Genomic DNA, 25,915 nt, shown 5'->3' with positions numbered 1-25,915 from the left:
AATATTGTTTATCCTTATTATTATTTAATGGACCTATCAGTAAATTAGCCCAATTATAATCAACACCTGCAAGCGTACACTTTGAAGAGAAAAAAATGACAGAAGGTTACATTAATTCAACTTTATTTAAACTGCATATGGTAATCAAATTGCACTTCCAAAAGTCATACAATTGTGAAAAAAGTAAAAAATAAAAAAAATAAACGAATATACAAATTTCTTTTAGGTATAATAAATAAAACATAAAAAGCAAAGATCAGAACATTTAATGAAAGTTCGGTAACCGTAATCAGTCCAGGAAACATCCACAAAATGATGTTTTATTAACAAGGTTCGGGAGGAACACGTTCTAATGATCAAACAATCAAGTCATTCCAACCAGCTGTCAGCAATCAGTAATCAACAGGTCCACAACAGTTCTCAGCATGATTAAAGGCCTATAAATACACAGGTAACACAGGTAATACTGTTCCTTCATTAATGAATAATTACACAGGAACAAACGAGTAACGAATTATTAACATTCTAGTAACTACTATTAACTAACATGAAACTCTGATTAACAAATTAGTAAGTAATAGCGCTCAGATGAATGTAGTAGTTCACTATTAGCTAAACAATAACTACTATTTTTTTCATACCTCCTAGAGAACTACTATCTACAGGTTCATAATTAACATGAATAATGCATAATGTATAATAAAAGGTAATGGTAACCCACTAGTAATGACTCAAGTATTACTACATCATTCTAAAGGAACTACTAATTATTTGGATCAGTATTCTAAAGTGAACAACATGATAACTACCTAATATTGACTGAAGTCATTGTATACGGAGCCCCTAAAAGGTCATGGTGGTGGAAAAAAAAATTAGGGGTGGGTAGAAAAAAATCAAGGTGGTGGAAAAAAAATCATGGTGGTGGGAAAAAAAATTCGGGGTGGGTAGAAAAAAATCAAGGTGGTGGAAAAAAAATCATGGTGGTGGAAAAAAAATTCGGGGTGGGTAGAAAAAAAATCGAGGTGGTGGAAAAAAATTCGGGGTGGGTAGAAAAAAAAATCGAGGTGGTGGAAAAAAATCAGGATGGGAGAAAATATATATATATATATTTTTTTTTTTGCGTTCTCTTGCAAAACCATTTCCTGTTTCCTGCTTGCTGTACTGCTTCCAGTGGTTCAGACAGCTCCGCGCCATACATTCATAATGGAGCAGTTCATAGAGTTTTATTTTGAACTTGGACTGAAGTACAAAGAAATACGGTATGTGCTTAGTTCAAAGCATGGTTTTGACGTCAGTGAAACACACCTGAAAAGGATATTACGCAAAAAAGGACTTTCTCGACGGAAAGGTTACTCGGCCTTAGTGGATCTTGTTGATTTCATCAGTCATCAGCTGCAGTACTCTGGGCAACTTCATGGATACCGATGGATGTACGCGAAATGCAGAGAGAGGGGTCTGCGTGTGAGAAAAGAGGATGTGCGCTTGGTGCTGAAGGAATTGGATCCTGCAGGAGTTTCAGCAAGGAGAGCAAGGCGTCTCAGACAGCGCAACTACTTTGCCAAGGGACCAAACTTCATTTGGCATTTGGACTCGTATGATAAGTTAAAACCATATGGCGTTTGCATTAATGGCTGCATTGATGGCTTTTCGCGCAAGATTATTTGGCTGAATGCTTACACAACTAGTAGCGATCCAAAGTTAATAGGTAGTTACTATAATGACGCGGTGGAGCGTTTGGGAGGATGCCCTAGAGTCGTAAGAGGGGATCTTGGAACTGAAAATGGTCATGTTAGAGACTTTCAACGTTTTCTTCACATCAATCACGCAGAGGAAACCCTCGACAGCTATTTGGAAGGTCCAAGTACTGCCAACCAAAGGATCGAGTACTGGTGGGGGTTTTTGCGCAGAGAGTGCATGGAATTCTGGATTTCCCTGTTCGCTGACCTCAGAGACAGTGGGTTCTTCGATGGAGGATTCTTGGACAAAAGTTTGCTCCAGTTCTGCTGCATGGGACTCATCCAAGTAAGTTTATCTGAAATTATGTTCTGATGCCTCTCTGTGTGTGAAATATTCAGAGGGAGAAGGGGGAGACGGGCCGGGGAGAAAGGCAAAGTCCCCAAAATTGGATATTTTATCATTACCACATTTTTATAAACACAACAACACATGACTGTTTTCGGTGGGAGACAAAAAGGAGACATTCAGAGCAGTAGCCATCATCTTTTGGTTTCCACAGTCTAGATGTTTGTAACAGTGATACACTGAGTAAATGAGGACACAATTTACCATTTTGAGTACTCTATTTCCAAGTTTTGCCTAATTTTATTAATTTATTTTTATTGTTTTACAGGATGAGCTGGATGACACTGCACAGATTTGGAATGCACACACCATTAGGCCATCAAAGAACATCAGTAACCCCAGTGGTCGGCCCAATGTGATGTATGCACTGTCTGAGCTCTATCACACCACAGACTTCCTGACCTCAGCTGACACTGAAAGTGTTCAGTTGTGCAAGAATGAATGCACTTTCCGACGCCCCATACCATGTGATCCAGATGTAAATGAACTGTGTAATGTCATAATCTCTGAGTTTCAGTGGAACATTCCAAGAGACCCATATCAAGCTGTGAACTTATATGTGCATTTAAGAGATGTGATCAGGGCATTACTGTAAGTAAGGTCATTTTTATCTGAAATGTCTATGTAATATGTAGACAATACTGTCTCCATGGGAATCCTGCAACATTGTGGAAAGTTTTTATATAGAATTACAATTTAACAGACTACAATCTAGGCACATAAAAGTCATTAAAAATGAAACCAACATTTGCAAACTTGTTTATTGTTTACAAAGTCGTATTCAACTGTAAAGAATGCTACTGAGGAAATGTTAATTTCCAAATTTGAACCTGTATCAACACGTAAACAGTTTTACCTTTATAAAATAAAAAAAGTTTACATTTTCAGAGAACTTTCCTTACTAACAACCAAACTGGTACTGCATAGAATGGAAATCAGAATGTTTGCTAAAAGTTCAATTACAATTTAATTTCAAAAAGTTTGAATAGCTGTAAATAAAATGCATTTAAGGTTGAATTGACATAAGAATCAAATATTTATCAATATTAATGATTGAGGGATATATTTTAAAAGAACACAAACCTGACCAAATACTATGGTTACATTTTATGTAATTAACAAAAAAGCTAATGATTTGTTGCATTTCCATTCTAACAAAGGTTACGTACGTTGCATGGGATGAAGATTGTTTCAAGACATTTTAGCTAGAAAAATACACATTTTAAAATATTATACTAAAATGTCTTTTGTGCAAACAAAACACTTGCAACAAGACGATCAAAAAAAAAAACAGTTAAACCGTAACAGCACAAATTATATGCTTTCAAAGACAACAAACCTGACCACTTGCTGGGAAATGCTAAACCTATTTGAAACGTAATTAACGTAATGACAGTCAAATGTAAATTAATTAATTTTTTCAAATTAATAGTCATCCAAAAACTGCTGTTGTTTGTAGCATCCTGTTCTTTTCCCCATTGTATATAAAAATACCATCGAACATGCATAATAACTACAGACTATCAAGTTCCAAAAAAAAAAAAAAAAAAGTGACTTTGATGACTATGACCTATTCCTGGGCAGCAACAAATTCACAGGATGTCCATTTCTAAGTAATCACTAGACAGAACATTGTCAAACTCTGTGCGGAGGTCTGGGTAAGAACTCTAAGTATAATGTAAATCAAGAGTAGCTCCGCAGGTATGAGCTATTGGTCTTCTGCTGAGGCCAGATTCTGCATTGAAGCTTACCTTAATTTGATCAACACATATAACAGAAGAACCAGTGCAGAACCGCAGAAATTTTTCGGCTTTGCTTTGGTCAGCATTTCTGAGATAACGTTGCAGATGATTGAATACCATCTGTTCTTTCTGAGAGCGAATCACCTCTGTTGTTTGAAGTAGCTGTGCCACTTTTTTGCCAGTGGCCGCCTTTGTGTCATACAGAGATACTAGACTGTCTTGGTCTGGTACTTTCAGCAGTGCAACTGGCATGGCTCTGGAGAAACAATCTATTACATATTTGGGCTCTTGAAGAATTGCTTTGTGAGCCATTGTTTGGATGGCAACTTTCATGGTGTTTTTTGGAGGGATGGAATGAGAGCCCATTCTTGTGAAGAGGTCAAGCAAATCATCTTCATCACACTCCTCCAGCGTGCCTTGACAAGCCTTTGCAACGGCAGTTCGTTCAGCCAAAGAGAGGTAGTTGTGGAAAGATGACATCAGGATATCATCATTGACTGAGTCAATTCCATGCATGCATGCTAAAATGAAAGCACAGGAAAGCCTTACTGGCAGTACACCAAGGTCAAGTAATCCCTTTACCCAGATCCTTCCTACTGCCTCCCATTCAGCTTCAGAGAAGTCCGGTCTCAGTCTAGGAACCCGCTCATCTTCTCCTTCACACTGTTCTAAGAACTGATCCCAGAATGCAGTGTAAACTTCTCTGGACACCCCAGCATCATCTACAGCTTTCTCATTTACAAATTCCATCTTCAGTGTAGACTGAATTATGCTGCCATCCATGAACACAGCCAAAAGATCTTCTACAACCTTTACCCTGTGTATTACAGCATTCACAACCATTGCACTTTCAGAGTTTCCAGATGAAATTACAGGAGAAAGATGGTTTCCTGAATGGGATGGCAAATTTTCTGGTAGTAAGGGCATTTCACTACCAATCTAGAAAAGGAGAGTTAAAAACAGTTTAGAACAATTATTTCTATATTCTTTTACAATATGTATTCATTAGCGATTTTCTACTAATCAGTTCAGTTAAACAGTTCTCACCCTCATATTGTTCTAAACAAGCTTTTCTTTAGTGTCACTGTAAAACAGCACTGTGTAATTAGGCTAAGCTGCATTTATTTTAGTTAGATTTTGAATACTTAAGTTTAGTTCTAGGGTTTCCAATTGCGTTTACTATAATGATTTCATGTAGTTTCTGTTAAAATTGATTTAAGATATATTTTCCTGACACAGTCCAGTCCCCATTCTTTGTACCTGCATGAAAAATGTATTCAACAGAAAAAGAAAGTCATGCTGGTTTGGCATGACATGAGCCACAGAATGTTCATACAAACTGTTCCTACGCTGACCAAAATTATAAACGCAACACACATTTGGTTTTGCCCCCATTTTTCATGAGCTGAACTCAAAGATCTAAGACTTTTTCTATGTACACAAAAGGCCTACTTCTCTCAAATGTTGTTCACAAATCTGTCTAAATATGTGTTAGTGAGCACTTCTCCTCTGCCAAGATAATCCATCCACCTCACAGGTGTGGCATATCAAGATGCTGATTAGACAACATGATTATTGCACAGGTGTGCCTTAGGCTGGTCACAATAAAAGGCCACTCAAAAATGTGTAGTTTTGCTGTATTGGTGGGGGTCCAAAAACCAGCCAGTACCTAGTGTGACCAACATTTGCCCAACGCAGCGCAACACATCTATTTTGCATAGAGTTGATCAGGTTATTGATTGTGGTCTGTGGAATGTTGGTCCACTCTTCTTCAACAGCTGTGCGAAGTTGCTGGATATGCCACACTTGTGAGGTGGATGGATTATCTCGGCAAAGGAGAAGTGTTCACTAACGCAGATTTAGACAGATTTGTGAAAAATATTTGAGAGTAGTAGGCCTTTTGTATACATAGAAAAAGTCTTAGATCTTTGAGTTCAGTTCATGAAAAATGGAGGCAAAAACAATATTGTTGCATGTATAATTTTGGTCAGTATGTATAACTTACATCATGGAACTTTAGACTTCTGTGATGTGTCTTTGCTTTTGTTCACAAATATTATAAATGCCTACTTACATGTATTAGAAGAAGCTTGATTCTCAGATTAATTAGATTAATTTAGGGCCTCAACGAAGAACTTTGTTAGTTGTCAAATTTCAAAGGTTTGTCCCTATGTATGTGATCTATATAGACTTTGTCCCTTCCTTAATTTTCATTGTATACAAGCAAAGCCAAATCTTACACAAAAGTATTTTAAATCAACTGCAGGTGATGGCACTTCATTTTCAGCGTCATTCAACTCTACATTCTGGAGGATTAATAAATATGCAGAAAATTATAAGTAAAACACATTGTCACAATATATATATATATTTTTTTTTTAAAAGGACCATGTTACCTGTATGATGTTCTCATTTAGATTCCATCTTATTACAACTGCTTGGTCCTCATCTGTTTGTTCAAGTTCATCCCCTTCATTCCATTTAACTGTGTCTTCCTTATCATTGTCCTCTTGAAGGGTCTCAACTATGCTGCTGTGTAGCGGTGGAGAGTGATTGGTCAAGTCAATAAATTCATAGCTTCTCTGAAAATCAGAGAGCTCAAGTGAATGCTGTGGACTTTTCAATTGATGTGCATTTTGTCTACACAGTTCATCAGTCTCCTCTTCACTTAAGCTTCTTGCGAGACTTTGGAAGGTGTGTCTTCTTTGGATATCTCTGGGTGGTAAAAGAGAGTCTGGGTGGTATGAAGTGCTGGGTGTCTCCAAGGTAAAACCACTCTGAGGAACATACTCCATTCCTCTTGTTCTTTGGGCTTCAGTTCTTAGTTGTCTCTGAAAAACATTCAATATAACATTCACTGATTAACATTTAATTGTAAATGTAATTATTTCAGTGCTACAACAAACAATTATTTAGATTAGTGATTTATTAAATTAAAATGTGATGTACCTAAAAGTTAAATAAAAATGCAAATGTTAAAAAATGAATAATAACTTAATACTCAAATTAGGATTAAATTGTGTTGTTTTAACATTAATTTATATATCATTTAGTGATTTTTCTGCATACCACTAAAGCAGTGGTTCCCAAACCTGTCCTGAAGGCCCCCCAACACTGCACGTTTTCTTTGTCTCCCTACTCAAACACACCTGATTCAACTCATCAGCTCATTATCACATGGGTTAATTGAGCTGATGAGTTGAATCAGGTGTGTTTGATTAGGCAGACAAAGAAAACGTGCAGTGTTGGGGGGCCTTCAGGACAGGTTTGGGAACCACTGCATTAGAGGAAGCCGGAGAACCACACTTTGAGGACCACTGATTTAGATAATCAATTACCCAATGGTTGTTTCAGATTACTCAGTATGTTTATTTTGTCATTGAGAGGATCAAGCGTCCAGCAACATTGAGATTTTTGTAAACATCAGCAAACCATAACAAAAACATTTGTTGACAGTTTTATGTCGTCAACGTTGTGGATAATGGTGACTAATTGTTTCAGCCCTAAATGATCATTAACAACTCTTGTTAGTATATTTACAAATGAAACCCAAAATACATTTAAATAAATCCAAGCCAGTCTTCATGATTTTACTAACCTTCCTCTTGGTGTCTTTGTTAGATGGAAGTCTGTCATCCGATAAATGCATGCTTGTATCCTCAAGACCACTGTCACGTCCATGCAATGACGCTTTCGCAGCAGTTCTCTCAGAATCACCATCTAATCCATCCTGCACTGAGTATTCATTACATTCTTCATCACCATCAGATAAAGATTCTACATCTGTGAGGTACACCTCTTGTTTAGTGCAAATGTAAAATCTCATCAATTTCAGTTTGGTTTGCTCATAGAGATCTCCAACATTGCTGTCTGTGGGAATGACGTTTTTTTTTAAATCACAAACACAAAAAGTGAAGTCTGTTTCTGGACCTTTTGGTGACTCTCCATTTGGGAAAAAAAGGTTCTTTCCCATTTCCATTATTTGTAGAACTGTTGTCTTTTTTTTAACTGTCAAATGCCGAGTGCCACCACCATTATTGGTCCTCACTTGTTGGTATCCATTATGGCCAAAGTGAAGCCATCCAATTTCAATTCTCTTGGCTGTTTTTTCTGCGGACACATTTTTGTGTCTTGCCATTATATTACTTTCCCTAGGAAAGACACTTGCTTTTCCATGGAGAGCTTTACCAGACTTTGAGCCCAGCTTTCTTGCTTCTATTTTACTTCTCAAATTTTCTAACAAAGATTCTTTGTTAGAGCAGGCAGCTGTTTGTTGACAGAAGGAGACGACAGCCAGTCGGTCACCAAATGAACCGATATACCTTGCCAGTTGTTCATCATTCATAACTGAGAGCACAGACTTGTCAATCTGAAAATACAGTAAAATTTTAATTTTATAGATTAGTTTTTAAAAGAACATAAATGCATCCATGAATTCATAATACATTAATTAACCATCTATATTAACTAACCTGTATTTTAAAACATCTAACAACATTTATGTAGAAAAAGTCACATCTCTTGATCTACGTGCCATGCTGATTTTAAAATGGAGCTCAGTATAAACTTTAAGGGTATAAATAATCTAACAACCTAGCTAGTGTTTACTGGTAAATTCAATTACATTTAGTAATTGTTGCCCTGATCAGGTTGCCCAGATGAAGCTCTTTCACATAACACATATTTGCATCTATTTCACATACAATACCTGATAATTAATAGGAACAATACAAAAAAACTTAATTATACCAATAAAAGGGTTCAAAAAGTTTATATCCTCTTAATTAGTTTGCTATGTTGCTTGATGATGATTAATAACTCTTTTTATGTTCACTTCTGTGATAGTTGCACATCACAGAAATTAGAGATTGATATATCTCTTTTGACAAATTACTTAAATGTTCCTCATTTTGTAAGTTTTGGTAAAGGTTTCTGCTATCAATCCTTGAGATCCAGCTGTTCAAAAATGTAATTTAAAGGACTCACAATTATTAGAAACGGTGCAAACATTCAGTGATGCTCAAGAAGGCAACATACTATATTAAACTATAGTACATTTTTCATCAGTTTATGGTCTGTGTAATTTATATGAGAGAAAATATTTTATGTTCTATTTCTACACATTAATCATTACAGTTTACACGTCACCTTAGAATTATAAGGTTCTATCTGCATTCTGAGCACTTTTGAGATATTAAGCTTCAAAGTTTATGCATTCCATAGACTTCTGTATATAGAACCATTTTTGTTTTCTAAACAAAGGCCCCAAAATGTACATAGCTTACAAAAGAAACATCAAATAATGTAAATAAGTTGTCACAGAATAAGAATATGTAAATAACAAAATTTTACAAAAATGTCAGATAGAACCTTATAATTCTAAGGTGACCTGATTATAACTTGATCAAAAGAATACATTCTCTGGGTTCTTAATATAGTGTGTTGACTTCTTCATTATCAATGGATATGTGTATTGTTTGTAATAATTGTGTATGAGTCCCTTACTGTTCTACTGTAAGTGAAAAAAAATGGTTCTCAGCATTAGGCAATGTAGGACACAATTAAAATGTGCAGAAAATGCTGGAAGAACTAAGAATATGTAAACTGAAGGATTTTGCTTAACAACGGTGGGCGCTTTTATGTCTAAGGACAAAGCAGGAACTTGCAAACAACTCAAAAACTACAGTCAATGGTCAAAGACCATTCAGGAAGTCAAAGATTATAAAAACAACCAGGGGGTGCACATTTCTGAAACAGGTTCAGTTCATTTACGTTATTGTAACGTAAGTATCTTCTGTTATACCTTTACAGGCTATTTTACAGTTCTAAAACAATGCAATGTAAACTATCTCTATTTTGGCAAACGTATACACTCCCTATAAGGACCCTATAAGTTAACTTTTATTACTAGTAGTGAACCAGTTAATTATTGAAGGTATGTACATTATTTCTGATTCAACATGAGACTTGGCATGTGGAAAATTGCATGTGGTGATATACTGACAGCCTATGGTTGCCTTGGCTAGCAATAATTAAAACATAGTCTAGGCCAATATGTGGGTTTTAAGTATATGATATTAATAGTTTAACGTTAGAAATACACGGGGATACACGTCAACACCTTTGGTTGCATAATTAAAAGTAGCTTTAATTTACATATATTACCTAAAGGTCTATTGGCCTTTAATGAAACAATACCCACCTTATCCCTTTTCATGAGGTTGATGTCCTCCTCTGGAATATCTCGTGACCTTAAAAAGTTCTGTAGATCGTCCTCCATCACAGAGCTACAACAATTATTGTTATTAAATTGTGGTAAGTGTAATCACGTGAAAGTTTGGTTTATTGTTCTATTTAAATAGTTAAAAAAGACTTTAATATATGATAACTTACCGCGAAAGGCTGACCTTTCCCCATTCAGTCACGTTCATCCAAGTGATGCTGTTATACCGTACCAACACAAACGAGAAGCACCGCGCAGAGACATCTCGCGAGAACACGCCTCTCGCGAGAGGGAACGCAAAAAAAAAAAATAAATAAATTTCCTACTCCGTTTTTTTCCTCCCACCCAAAACTTTTTGCTCCCACCCAGAATTTTTTTCCCACCACTCCAATTTTTTTTCTACCCACCCCAGATTTTTTTTTCCACCACCGCAAATTTTTTTCACCACCCCGATTTTTTTTTTTACCCACCCCTATATTTTTTCCCCACCACTCCGATTTTTTTTCTACCCACCCCAATTTTTTTTTTTACACCACCTCAATTTTTTTTCACCACCCCGATTTTTTTTACCCACCCCTACATTTTTTCCACCACCATGACCTTTTAGGGGCTCCGTAATTGTAAGCTTTTGAGATTTTTGTAAGATTTTGAATATCAATTCCTTCCAATGGATTTGGTAACACTTTAGTCATTACTAGTGTGTTCCCATGATCTTCACTTTACAATACTGATCCAAATTATTAGTAGTTACTTTAGAAAGATGTAGTTCCCTTTCGTTGTCACTACGTCGGATGACGACGAATGGGGTTTCGCTTAGAAATCCTATCATCTTCGAGTATTAAAACACGAGCCAATGGCAATGAAATGCCATGGGTCTGCGGAATTTGCATAGCGTAACTCCGCCCCATGCAGGGGGTATATAAGGAAGTGCGCGAGCAACATGCAGACTATGTTTTCGCTTCGGAGCCAAGTTCAGTACTTCACTCCACAAGCCTTTTGAGTGTCATCTCAAATCTCTTCGAGACGAGCGGCTCTTCAGTGTGTTGGTGTGACGGCGCTTCCAGCGAGATCGCATTTCCTGCTGCTGATTTGTGCAGTAATCTGCCGACAGTGAGTGTGTTTCTCCCTGGGTGCTTCAGCACTCTGCTGAGCTTTTCCACTCTCTAAAAGAGCTGCACGCGGCACGTCTTTTTCAAGACGGTTCGCCCGTGTATTTTCTGGATGTGTGTGCGTCAGTCATCTGCCTAACGGTCGCGAGCGCTGTTTTGCGTGTTGGGCTTAATCACGCTTGGCAGCGCTCGTTGATGAGTCATGTTTTCATTGCGGGAACATGACCATCGCGATGTTTATAGATCAAGACTCAATGATCTCCATGTGAGTAGAGTCCCCTCTGCCACACCCCAATTTATCTCTTCCTCGAGAAGGGATACTTTGGCTGGTGGCCAGGGTGATCTGAGGGTTTGGTGTGGCACAACAACCGACGAGTCAATTCCTCGGGCCACACCCCCCTCCACATCGCAGACCATGCACTCACAGCATCACAAGGCGGGCTTGATTCCTCTGGAAATGAAGTTTCGACTGCGTTGCCTCCCACGGGAGTGCCATCGTTGCCGGGACCGATCCAGAGCTGTCAGCCATGCTTTCCCGGGCAGCTGAAAGCATCGGCTGGAGTGGCCCCGCCCTCCCCCCGAGCGCTGTAAGCTTCTCCCGGACGTGCATCAGGACACCTGCGCTGCTCGAAACTCCACGTGACTTTCGCGGCCCGCGGGTGTCCTCCGCCTTCGCTGCTTTCGATCGCACGGCGATCATGGTCTGTATGTTCCCTGTCACTATAGTGGCACGGTCATGCAGTGCTGTGTGTCGCCTGCGCCTTCGATGCAGTGCTGTCCCGGGAGTTCTGTCGAACCGGCCGCAGTGGAACGCTAGTCCTTCCCTGGCCAACCCTGGCAGAACGCGGAAATTCTAACCACGCCCCTATGCTGGGACGCTATGCCTCCCATGCCCGGCCTGGTTGTTCCGCCACGCACACTACTGACCTCGCTCTCGGGCGACATCGGTACCTGCGTGATCCTGGGTCAGGTGATGTCCACTATGTGGTCCAGACATGGGCTTAGCCAGGTTGATGTGGCAGGGTCTGAGAATTCATTTTCTCAGCTCCCCCATGTCCCAGGCTGAGCTCTTTGGCGGTGTGGCTTCGACCACCTGAAGCAGACTCGGGTCCGGCACCGATGGTCATCCATCCGTGCGGCCTCCTCAGTCTGCTTCCCGCCAAGCCCCCATCCATGCGGCTGCTCCCCTCTGGCCTGCAAACGGACCTGAGCAGGAGGAAGCCGCAGGAGGGCGGCGCTGCCCGTCTCCGCCCCTTAGACTGCCACGCCAGCCTAAGCAGCACCTTGAGGCGGGCTGCCTGGTCGGCGGGGTGGTTGAGGACTGCGCCCAACAGTCTTCGATCAATCCACAAGCAGACTGAGGCTTCTGCACTGACGGTCATCTGTCGGTGTGGTCTGCTTAGTCTGCTTCCCGCCGACGCCGCCTCCTTGCGGCTCCTCCCCTCGAGCCTTCACTGGCCTGAGCACAGGGGGGTCGCTGGAGGCTGGCACCGCCTGTCTCTGCCCCTTAGCCGGCTAACACCTGGCTGAGCAGCACAAAACCTGAGACAGGCAGCTTGGAGTTAGGGCTCAGTTCTTCAGGAGCTGGTAGCAGGACCACTCCTTCCCCCACTTGAGGGCTGGGTGAAGATCTCTACAAAAGAACTAATGCTCTTTCTCTGAGCCCCAAGAGGCTGTGGATGACAGCACGCGCCGCCCACGGGCCACGCTCCTCTCATCCCCCTCTGTCGCCAGACCCCTGCCGGAGCACGCCCCCGTGGGACGCTGGTCCTCCCCTGGCCTCCTCTGGCAGGACGCGGTTTATGGCCGTGCCCCCGCACCGGGCCGCTATGCCACCCACGCCTGGGCCGGTCATTCCGCCTCGCTGCACCCCCGACGGTACGTCTGTGGTTCGAATAACCCCGCTGGCGCAGTTTCTGGAGGCCTGGCTAGAGCTTTCCGGACTGTCCCGCCGGGTCGGAGAACCATCAGGCTCGGCTACGTGATTCAGTTCGCGTGGTCTCCTCCCCACCTCAGGGGAATCCACTCACTATGGCCGGTGGCTATGCCCCTGTCATGAGAGCGGAGGTCGCTACCCTACTGGCGAAGGGTGCGATCGAGACTGTCCCTCCAGCCGAAATGAAGTCTGGGTTTTACAGCCCCTACTTTATTGTACCGAAGAATCCGGTGGGTTACGACCAATCCTGGACCTGCGCGTCTTGAACCGCTCCCTTCAAAAAAGAGGACGCCGTTCAAGTTGCTCACGGCCAAACGCATTTTCGAATGCGTGCGGCCGCAGGATTGGTTTGCAGCGATCGACCTGAAGGACGCCTACTCCCATGTCTCCATTTTTCCTCGACACAGACCGTTTCTACGGTTTGCTTTCGAGGGACAGGCATACAGTACGCGGTTCTCCCTTTCGGGCTAGCCCTGTCTCCTCGCGTCTTCACGAAGGTCGTCGAGGCAGCCCTTGTTCCCCTCCGGGAACACGGGGTTCGCATCCTGAACTATCTCGACGACTGGCTGATCCTAGCTCACTCTCGAGACCAGGTTTGCGAACACAGGGATCTTGTGCTCCGGCACCTAGCTCGTCTGGGCCTTCGGGTCAACTGGGAGAAGAGCAAACTCTGCCCAGTGCAGAGGATCTCTTTTCTCGGTATGGAAATCGACTCGGTCGCCATGTGCGCGCAGCTTACGAGCGAGCGCGCAGTCACTGCTGACTTGTCTTCGCCAGTTCGAGGGCAAGAGTGCGGTCCCACTGAAACTTTTTCAGAGGCTCCTGGGGCATATGGCATCCGCAGCCGCAGTAACGCCGCTCGGATTGCTTCATATGAGACCGCTTCAGCTGTGGCTTCGCGATCGAGTCCCGAGGTGGGCATGGCAACACGGCAAGCTCCGGGTCCCAGTGACTCCGGCCTGCCGTCAGACCTTCACCCCGTGGTCGAACCTCAGCTTTCTACGGGCCGGAGTGCCCTTAGAACGAGTTTCCCGGCATGTTGTTGTCACAACAGATGCCTCCACCACGGGCTGGGGCGCCATGTGCAATGGTCATGCTGCCGCGGGCTCCTGGACAGGACCCCAGCGCCTTTGGCATGTCAATTCGCCTTTGGCTAAGCCACACCCTAGAATGTAGATTGACCAATCACAGCGCAGCCAAGAACGAACTCCGACAGAGGTCCGACACTTTTTCACAGCGCTCCATTGACTTTAACGCAGGCGTCTCATATTTTTGGTCTCGGCAGGCTATTACCTTCGTAGTTTTATCAAAAATATGGTTAAACGTTGTGCCTGGGGCATTTGTAACACAGATACGCGTTTCCCAGAGAGGTTGGAGGGGGGTGTCCGTTTTTTTCCCTTCCCAAAACCGAAGTCAAATCCTGACAAGTGTCGTCTTTGGATTAAACTGTGTGTGTGGACGTCCTCACAGTCAGCTAAACCCCTCAAGGATCAACAAGCACACTTTTGTGTGCTCTAAGGTAAATTTTGCCTTTAACCTTACTGTGAAGTTATACTAGTAAGACAGTTTTAGGTTATGATTTCGGTTCTCTACCCTAATTAATGAAGAATCAAGGTCCTAGTAGCAAGCAAGCTTAGCGATAGTTTAGTTATCATGTAAGTTAAATCAGGATTGTATGTTTTGACTAGCGGCTGGATGTTAGCTAACTTTGTTATTCAAGATACAAACACATAACGTTAACGTTATCCTATCTTGAATAACAAAATATCTTGAATAACAAAGTTAGCTAAAACAAACAGCATAAAACTGTCTTACTAGTATAACTTCACAGTAAGGTTAAAAGCAAAATTTACCTTAGAGCACACAAAAGTGTGCTTGTTGATCCTTGAGAGGTTTTGCTGACTGTGAGGACGTCCACACACACAGTTTAATCCAAAGACGACACTTGTCAGGATTTGACTTCGGTTTTGGGAAGGGAAAAAAACGGACACCCCCCTCCAACCTCTCTGGGAAATGCGTATCTGTGTTACAAATGCCCCAGGCACAACGTTTAACCATATTTTTGATAAAACTACGAAGGTAATAGCCTGCCGAGACCAAAAATATGAGACGCCTGCGTTAAAGTCAATGGAGCGCTGTGAAAAAGTGTCGGACCTCTGTCGGAGTTCGTTCTTGGCTGCGCTGTGATTGGTCAATCTACATTCTAGGGTGTGGCTTAGCCAAAGGCGAATTGCCTCGAGTTGCTGGCTGTACGTCTCGCCCTGCACCGTTTCCATGCGTTGCTCAGGGGTCAGCACGTACTAGTCCGATCAGACAATACCGCAACAGTAGCGTACATCAACCATCAAGGTGGTCTACGCTCCCGCCGTATGTCGCAACTCGCCCGCCACCTCCTTATATGGAGTCAGAAGCATCTGAGGTCGCTTCGAGCCATTTATATCCCGGGACACCTGAACCAGGCGGCCGACGAGCTGTCTCGAGTTCAGCCTCTCGCTGGAGAATGGCGACTCCATCCCCGGACGGTTCAGCTGATTTGGGATCAGTTCGGCGACGCACAGGTAGACCTGTTTGCCTCCCACGACTCGTCCCATTGCGACCTGTTTTATTCCCTGACCGAGGGCACGCTCGGCACGGATGCACTGGCGCACAGCTGGCCGAGGGGCCTACGCAAGTATGCGTTTCCCCCAGTGAGCCTTCTTGCGCGGACCCTGCGCAAGATCAGGGAGGACAAGGAGCAGGTTATATTGGTTGCCCCATACTGGCCCAGCCACACCTGGTTCTCAGAACTCATACTCCTTGCGACAGCACCTCCCTGGCCAATTCCTCTGAGGAAGGACCTCCTTTCTCAGGGACGGGGCACCCTTTGGCACCCTCGTCCCGGTCTTTGGAACCTCCACGTGTGGCTTCTGGACGGGACGAGGCAGGTTTGAGTACCCTACCACCAGCGGTGGTGGCTACCATCACTTCCGCTAGAGCATCGTCCACGAGACATGCCTATGCGTTGAAGTGGAACCTCTTCGTCAACTGGTGTTCTTCTAAACAGCAAGAACCCACGAAATGCCCGATCAGTGTCGTGCTTTCCTTCCTGCAAGAAGGGTTGGAGCTAAGGCTGTCTCCCTCCACCCTGAAAGTGTATGTTGCCGCCATTGCCGCACATCACGATGCAGTTGAAGGTAAGTCTCTGGGGAAGCATGACCTGATCATCAGGTTCCTGAGGGGAGCGAGGAGACTAAATCCTCCTCGCCCTCCCCTCGTACCCTCTTGGGACCTCTCAGTGGTTCTGACTGCCCTGCAGAGTGCTCCATTTGAGCCTTTGCAATCAGTGGAGCTTAAGTTCCTGTCAATGAAGACAGCGCTCCTGGTTGCATTGGCCTCCATCAAGAGGGTAGGGGACCTGCAGGCATTTTCGGTTGACGAAGCGTGCCTGGAATTCGGGCCGGCTAACTCTCACGTGATCCTGAGACCCCGGCTTGGATATATGTGCCCAAGGTTCCTACCACACCCTTTCGAGATCAGGTAGTGAACCTGCAAGCGCTGCCCTTGGAGGAGGCAGACCCAGCCTTGGCACTGCTCTGTCCAGTACGCGCCCTTCGTGCTTACGTAGACAGAACGCAGTGTTTTCAGGACCTCAGACCAGCTCTTTGTCTGTCATGGTGGGAAGCTGAAGGGAAAGGCTCTCTCCAAACAAAGGTTGTCTCACTGGATAGTGGACGCCATTGCTTTGGCTTACCAGCAGCAAGGTCGACCGTGCCCCCTTGGTGTGACGGCCCACTCCACTCGGAGTGTGGCATCCTCTTGGGCTCTAGCGCATGGCGCCTCGCTAACAGACATCTGCAGAGCTGCAGGCTGGGCGACACCTAACACATTTGCGAGATTTTACAATCTCCGAGTAGAGCCAGTTTCTTCTCATGTACTCGCTTCAACTAGCCGGTACTAGATTCTGCTCAGGTGTCTTCGCTTGCTCGCCATTCCTCTCCACGGACGGGATACGTGCGATATTTCCTCAGGTGAGCCTAATAAGCCCTGAGTCTCCTCCAGCACTGACGACGTCAACGCCAGAGTTATGCCACCTGCAGCTTTCGCGTTGGCTAGGTGCCTCCATGTGCATGGTTCCCCTCCGGGCGACCCCCACATGTGTATTCCACTGTAAGCCTCCTTGAGCATGTGTCTTTCCCTTGGCAAGCCACCTTGCCACCCCTGGGGTTGAAATATTCCACCTGCGGCTGGACACCACAGTGATTCTCCTTATGCAGTTCCTTCGGGTCATATGTGTATTCTTAAGTCCCCCCCTTCGGGCTGGGCATGATTGCATATTTCTACTGGATATGCTTCCCAGTGTACCTTGGTATTCCTGTGTTAAGTAGGAGTCCTTCGTCCGTGCTAGTCTCACGACAGGGAGCTCAGACTTACGCAGGGCACTGGAAGACAGTCGAGAGGTGGCGTGATTACACTGGGAACCCCATTCGTCGTCATCCGACGTAACTCGGAGTGACAACGAAAGGGAACGTCTCGGTTACGTATGTAACCCTCGTTCCCTGAGTAGGGAACGGAGACGTTACGTCTCCCTGCCACTTCCGCTGTACCGCTGGAACACCTGAGTTCAGTCTCGGCTCCTCAGCGAAGACATAGTCTGCATGTTGCTCGCGCACTTCCTTATATACCCCCTGCATGGGGCGGAGTTACGCTATGCAAATTCCGCAGATCCATGGCATTTCATTGCCATTGGCTCGTGTTTTAATACTCGAAGATGATAGGATTTCTAAGCGAAACCCCATTCGTCGTCATCCGACGTAACGTCTCCGTTCCCTACTCAGGGAACGAGGGTTACATACGTAACCGAGACGTTACACTTGATTCATTACTATCCAAAACCTTACAAAAGCCTTTAAAGCTTACAGTGACTTCAGTCAATATTAGGTTGTTATCATGTTTTTCACTTTAGAATACTGATCCATATCATTAGTAGTTCCTTTAGAAAGATGTAGTAACACTTGATTCATTACTAATGGGCTACCATTACCTTATATTAAACATTGTGCATTATAAATATTTATTAACCTGTATATAGTAGTTCTTATAGTCTTCAGTGAGGTATGAAAAATAGTAGTTATTGATTAGCTAATAGTGAACTACCACATCCGACTGAGCGCTATTACTTACTCATTGGTTAATCAGAGTTTCTTGTTAGTTAATAGTAGTTACTAGAGTGTTACTAATGCATTACTCATTTGTTCCTGTGTAGTTATTCATTAATGAAGAAACAGTATTCTAAAGTGTTACCAATACACACAGTCGACTCACCCATATTCCTCGACAGTTTTCAGCTTTTGGTTTACCATACTGCTACGATGTCCCAAGTCTAACTATCTCCGTCCGACGACGAGTTCGACTGTACTCCGGTTCCTCCATCGCCATCAGCCGGCCCCAGGACCACTCCTTCTCCGCCTGATATCGAGCCCCAGGTTTTATCTCGCGGATGCCGGTCCGCCCAAGCAACCCACTGCACGCCAAGATGCCAAGGCCTACCCTCACCTCCCCCGGCGAGGACTCCAGCATCCTCCCCGGCATCCTCCTATCGTTCAGCCGTGCCTACGATTCCGCCTATTGAAAAGTGGACAGTTTTAAGTTTGAGGCAAGCACTGATAAATTCTGATGTTCAGCCCTCACGCAGGATGAACAAGGCACAACTATACAAACTGTATGTTACCTTGCAATCAGCAAACCTCTCTCCTAAGTCCACCCCAGCTTCCAAGGCGGCAAGCAGGCAAGGCAAAACTCGGGAGGCCTCGGATTCGCCTCGCCCGACACCTTCCTCTCGTACAAGATCCGGTTTTCGGCGTGCAGCGGGCCACAGCACCAGGCCTTCAGCGAGCCTAGGCCGCGCCCCGTATTCCACAGCTGCGAGACTTCATTCGCCTCTAGTTTCAGCTCACCATGTCAGCGCGGCTCGTCCTGCCGTAGCGCCATACACAGATGGGCCCGCCTGTCCCCGCTTAACCTCCCGGCACCTTCTTCCCGAAGTTTCTAACCTCTTTCCTTTGCAGTGGCCTCCAGCTCCCGTAGCAGACGCTAGCGTAAGGCTGCCTCCGCTAGCGGCGCAGGCCCAGACATTACATCATCTTCCTGCGACTACCGCTAACCCCTCCCTTTTTCAGTGGCCTGCAGCACAAGCAAGCGCAAGTCTGCCTCCGTTTGCAACACAGGCTCACGCTTCTCATTTCTACCCTTCTCTTCCCCCTTATGCTTCTCTCAATGTCCCTCCTCAAGCTCCACAGGCAGACTTAAGCGTGAGGCTGCCTCCGCCAATAGTCAAAGCCCCGGCTTCTCTCCCCTACAGCTCTCTCTTAAATATAAAATCACATTATTCTCTTTTTACAGCTACACCATTGCCCGTCCCATCAAACGCCGTCGCCTTGGAACCGCCCCCTGTGTGTCACGGAATGGGGAAATACAAAAGGTGCGAGGACTCAAGTGCAGAGAATATGAATTTATTAATAACAGAAAGGCTAAACACAAAACAAAACCCACGAGGGGGAAAACACAACTAACAAATATAACAACCGAAAACAGAACATGAACTTACTAGGGAATCAAAGGGAACAGGAAACATAAGACAACGAACCAACACAGACTGCAAACAAGAGGGGACTATTAAAGGGAACAAATCAAGAGGGAACAGGTGGAACAAATTAACCAATGATCAGATAACAAGATGGGAGGGGCTAGACAATAGACACGAGCACATGGCCCAAAATAACAAAACACCCATGTGCAGCACAAGACAGGACAGGCATGTGACATTACCCCCTCCCTACGGAGCGGCTACCAGACGCTCCATCAGACCAGGGCGGGACGGGAGGGACAGACCAGGGCGGGAAGGGAGGGACAGACCAGGGCGGGACGGGAGGGACAGACCAGGGCGGGACGGGAGGGACAGACCAGGGAGGGACGGGAGGGACAGACCAGGGTGGAGACAGTCCACCGGGCGGCCAGGGCGGAGCTGACAGTCCAACGGGCGGCCAGGGCGGAGCAGACAGTCTATCTGGCGGCCAGAACGGAGATGACAGTTTATCGGGCGGCCAGGGCGGAGACTCTCCCTCAGGCGGCCAGGACGGAGCGGGCAGTTCATCGGGCGGCCAGGGTGGAGACTTTCCCTCGGGCGGCCACGGCGGAGACGACCCCTCGGGCGGCCACGGTGGAGACGACCCCTCGGGCGGCCATGGCACTGGAACAGACACCGGCTCAGGAACTGGAACAGACCCCAGCTCAGGAACTGGAACCGACACTACCGGCTCAGGAACTGGAACAGACCCCACCAGCTCAGGAACAGACACCACCGGCTCAGGAACAGGAACAGACACCACCGGCTCAGGAACAGGAACAGACACCACCGGCTCAGGTTCAGGAACAGACACCACGGGCTCAGGTTCAGGAACAGACACCACCGGCTCAGGTTCAGGAACAGACACCACGGGCTCAGGAACAGACACCACCGGCTCAGGTTCAGGAACAGACACTGGCTCAGGTTCAGGAACAGACACTGGCTCCGGCTCAGGAACAGACACTGGCTCCGGCTCAGGAACAGACACCGGCTCCGGCTCAGGAACAGACACCAGCTCCGGCTCAGGAACAGACACAGGCTCAGGAACAGACACAGGCTCAGGAACAGACACAGGAACAGGCTCCGGCTCCGGCTCAGGAACAGACACCAGCTCCGGCTCAGGAACAGACACAGGCTCAGGAACAGACACAGGCTCAGGAACAGACACAGGCTCAGGAACAGACACAGGAACAATCACTGGCTCCGGCTCAGGAACAGGCTCAGGAACAGACACTGGCTCCGGCTCAGGAACAGACACTGGATCCGGCTCAGGAACAGACACTGGCTCCGGCTCAGGAACAGACACTGGCTCCGGCTCAGGAACAGACACTGGCTCCGGCTCAGGAACAGACACTGGCTCCGGCTCAGGAACAGACACTGGCTCCGGCTCAGGAAAAGACACTGGCTCCGGCTCAGGAACAGACACTGGCTCCGGCTCAGGAACAGACACTGGCTCCGGCTCAGGAACAGACACTGGCTCCGGCTCAGGAACAGACACTGGCTCCGGCTCAGGAACAGACACCACTGGCTCCGGCTCAGAAACAGGAACAGACACCACTGGCTCCGGCTCAGGAACAGGAACAGACACCACCGGCTCAGGAACAGGAACCGACCCCACCGGCTCAGGAACAGGAACAGACACCACCGGCTCAGGAACAGACACCACCGGCTCAGGAACAGACACAGGCTCGACAGCGGCCATCTTGTCAGGGGACACAGGCTCGGCAAACGTGACCTGAACACTCTCGGCGGCGGCCCTCTTGTCCGAAGACACAGGCTCAGCAGGCGTGACGTGAACAGGCTCGGTGGTGGCCATCTTGTCCGAAGACACAGGCTCGGCAGGTGTGACGTGAACAGGCTCGGCGACGGCCATCTTGTCCGAAGACACAGGCTCGGCAGGCGTGACGTGAACAGGCTCGGCGGCGGCCATTCTGTCCGAAAACACAGACTCGGCGGTGACCATCTTGTCCGAAGACACAGGCTCGGCAGACGTGACGTGAACAGTCTCGGCGGCAGCCATCTTGTCCGAAGACACAGGCTCGGCAGGCGTGACATGAACAGGCTCAACTGCGGCCATCTTGACGGAAGACACAGGCTCGGCAGACGTGACGTGAACATTCCTGGGAATATCTAGGATCTTGACTAGCGTCGAAAAATAATCCAACAACGTCTCAGCAGGCGTCTTGTCAGGGGACACAGGCTCTGCGGCGGCCATCTTGTCCGGTGACACAGGCTCGGCAAACGTGACGTGAACAGGCTCTGGCTGGGCAGATGTGACGTGAACAGTCTCTGGCTGGGCAGACGTGACGTGAACAGTCTCTGGCTGGACGTGAACAGTCTCTGGCTGTGCAGACGTGACATGAACAGTCTCTGGCTGGGCAGACGTGACGTGAACAGTTACGGAGGGAGCCTTTCTCCTCCTCCTGTGTTTTGGAGCTACCGGACTCTGGATCACCGGCACTGGGACCACCGGCACTGGGACCACCGGCACTGGGACCACCGGAACAGACACGGAGGAGGTCTTCCTTCTCCTCCTCTGTCTCCGATGGCAATGTGCAGGTTCTGAGCTAGGCGGAATCAGCGGCGAATGGGGCTCTGGGCTGAACGGAACCAGTGGCGAATGGGACCCTGGGCTGGACATCACCAACCCAGGGTCGAAGAGGGGCCAGAGTGGAGAGTGGTGTCGGGACTCCTCTCGACCACCTCCTCTACTGCGGCCTCCACGGGTCCCGCGAAATATGACCAACCGGGTTCCCAAAAAAGACTGTCCTCTCTCCCGCTCGGTGGCTGGGGAAGAGACACTGTCGGACATGCTGCTGGATGAGTGAGCTCCTCTGCTGAGTCCTCAATTGGTTGGTTCGTTCTGTCACGGAATGGGGAAATACAAAAGGTGCGAGGACTCAAGTGCAGAGAATATGAATTTATTAATAACAGAAAGGCTAAACACAAAACAAAACCCACGAGGGGGAAAACACAACTAACAAATATAACAACCGAAAACAGAACATGAACTTACTAGGGAATCAAAGGGAACAGGAAACATAAGACAACGAACCAACACAGACTGCAAACAAGAGGGGACTATTAAAGGGAACAAATCAAGAGGGAACAGGTGGAACAAATTAACCAATGATCAGATAACAAGATGGGAGGGGCTAGACAATAGACACGAGCACATGGCCCAAAATAACAAAACACCCATGTGCAGCACAAGACAGGACAGGCATGTGACACTGTGGCTCACAACATCCGAGCACAGATCCTGGCAGGTGCGGACATAGACCTTTCACTTTTACTTTTTCTGCTTCCCGCTTTTCCTGCTTCCCCTAGTCTAACCGCCTGCGGGCATTTTTCAGTCACATAAAAAAAAAAAAAACACACATTCATCACGTTTACTTTGTTTTTCCGAATTTTCTATTGCCTTCAGCCGCCTCACAGAAGTCATTTGTTCCGCCTTTCCTCATAGGTGTCGCGAACTGAACGACAATAGCGCTCATAGCCGAGCTCGCGTTGTCCTATGGGGGAGGGCACTTTTACACTTACCACAAACTCTTCTCAGCAAAGTGTGCTGTTAGGGTTTCCCAGTGGAACCAGTGCCCTTACTGGGGAGCACTCGACACCGACCTACACTACAGAGTATTCCTTGGCTGCAAGAACATTTCTTGCGCAGTCTGCAGGTCTGTGGCACATTCTACTACATCGTGCCCACAAATTAACCCCTCCATTCCCCCCTACCCGGAGACAGCACCAGTTAAATCCACCAGCTACGTGCCAAGACCAGTAACTATCAATCCCCACGATGCTAATTTCAGCTCCAAAGCATCTACTGACAACAAACAGCCTTGCAACAACTTTAACATCGGCAAGTGCACCAGGCAGCGTTGTCAGTACTTGCACATATGCAGCTTCTGCGGCAGTGCTCATGCCCGTCCTATATGCCCCGTGTTTAAAGATGTCAATAAGAAATCTAAAAATTATTTATCGACTCCCGTGAATATTTCTCGTCTATCATTTGAACTAGCTCACCACCCGGACTCCGACTTCACTGAATATCTGCTGTCTGGCCTCCAACATGGTTTTAAACCTGGAGTGGAATGCCCGCTCTCACATAACATCATCTGCAATAATCTCCAGTCGGCTCTCGCCGAGCCCGACGTAGTAGACAACCTGATTAAAAAAGAAGTCGAGTCAGGCTTTATGATTGGCCCTTTTGACGATCCTCCATTCAAAGTTTTTCACATTAGCCCCATCGGAGTGGCTACGAGAAAGTTTTCAGGTAAGAAACGCCTCAAAATCTGTCAGCTCTGCATAATTCCCTGTTCCCAAGCATTAACAGCCTGATCCCACTTGATGAATTCTCTCTCAAATACCACGACGTAGATCAGGAAGTCGACCTGATAAAAATCGTGGGTCGGGGCGCTTGACTCGCAAAAGTTGACATCACTTCGGCTTTCAAAGTGATGCCCATCCACCCGGATTCTTGGCACTTATTAAGAGTGCGCTGGCATGGGAAATTCTATTTTGCCATACGCTTAACTTTTGGATGCAAAAGCAGCCCCAAATTTTTTTACATGCTATCTGAAGCCATTTGCTGGATTTTGTCAAACAATTATGCAATTCCTCACCTCATTCACCTGCTGGACGATTTTCTGATAATTTCGCCACCTGACGCCATTCCAGCAGCTCAGATCCTCACAGTTCAAAACGTTTTTTCCGAGCTCGGAATCCCCATCGCCCAAGAGAAAACCATGGGTCCCGCCACATCGATCGAGTTCCTTGGCATTAACTTAGATTCGGTTAAATACCAGGCCTCCCTGCCCAAGGAAAAAATCGATAGAATAATCCTCATCTCATCTACCCTCGTAGACAGTTCAAAGTGTTCCAAACGTGAACTCCTATCCCTGCTCGGCCACTTAAAGGGGTCATGCACTTTTACAAGTTGATTGTACTGAAATGTGCGTTGGCAGTGCCTGTACACAACCATCATAAAATGATAAAAATCCATCCAGTGTTTTTTTTTTTTATCTTCTTATAATGTTTCCTCCCATCTCAAATCAAGCTGTTCGATTTTGTGACGTCACAAAATCGACGCCCCTCCCACGATGGTTGATTGACAGCAGCGTTTCAACACAGACCCGCCCTCGTGAGCGAGCTGTCAATCATAGCCCGCGCCGACCGGTGCCTTCATTGTTGATCCGCTGGAGCACTGTCTATGAGCAGAATGACGTCTAAGCGATTGTGGTGTTCTGTTCTTGGGTGTAATAATGAACACAGCATCATATTGATGTTCCTAAATTCGTACAGCTGAAGACGCAGTGGCTGAGTTTGTTTTCGAAGGGAATATTCTCCACGATCAACGTCAATGCTTTCATGTTTGCGCGAATCATTTCACCAGACTGCTTTACAAACGAGGGTCAGTATAAAGCTGGTTTTGCTAAAAGCTGCTCCTGAAAAAAGGATTGGTACAAACTATTCATGTTCCTGCTGCACCTCCAGAAGAACTGAAGTGAGTGTAACGTTTTATTAAGCTTTATATTAATCTTTCTATTAATCTTTCCAAATCGCTTGCACGCTTCATGATGAATGCAGCTATTTTTTACACTCAGGTACATTACGGCATGTTTTCTATGTACGACGTTCTCAATATAATTCATAATCCCATGTTTATAATGAACAACGCGTTATGGTTATTGTGTTATTGTGTTACAAACGGTGTACACACAGAACAGAGGGGCGGGGTGAGCAAAGCTCATTATCATTTAAAGACACATGCACTTGAACGGCGTGCTGAAAACAGAGCTGTTTTTGACCAGGTAAAATGAGTGTTTTCTTACAATACTAATGAGAATTTTTAATTAAAGTATATTACAAACTTTTAATTTAGACCCTAAAGAATCTTATAAGCTTGTACAAAAATGACATTATATGACCCCTTTAAACTTCGCCATGCGCATCATCCCACAAAGCCGCCCTTTCATTTCTCATCTCCTCTCTCTCACGTCTTCGGTTAACGCACTAGAGGATCTTATTTCCCTAACTCCAGCGTGCCGCGACGAACTCAAGCTATGGATAACATTCCTTAAACAATGAAACGGTCTATCTTTTTTTATATAAGAACCAAATTTCCTCCCCCATCAACATCCAGCTATTCACAGATGCAGCCCCCTCATTCGGTTTCGGGTTTTTTTTGCCAAGGACGCTGATTCGCATGCCCCCCCCAAA

The 25,915-nt window shown here is 45.9% G+C and overlaps 1 pseudogene across 1 annotated transcript in view; it reads left to right on the top strand.

The window, feature by feature from the left end:
- Window positions 1-25,915, top strand: part of LOC308694925 (extracellular calcium-sensing receptor-like) — a 38,640-nt pseudogene that overhangs the window by 8,317 nt on the left and 4,408 nt on the right. The gene's annotated exons all lie outside the window — the stretch shown is intronic.

The sequence above is a fragment of the Scardinius erythrophthalmus genome (genome assembly GCF_964197995.2).
Source record: "Scardinius erythrophthalmus genome assembly, chromosome: 8".
In the NCBI taxonomy this organism is placed as follows: Eukaryota; Metazoa; Chordata; class Actinopteri; order Cypriniformes; family Leuciscidae; genus Scardinius; species Scardinius erythrophthalmus.
This window is presented reverse-complemented; position numbering and strand designations above follow the sequence as displayed.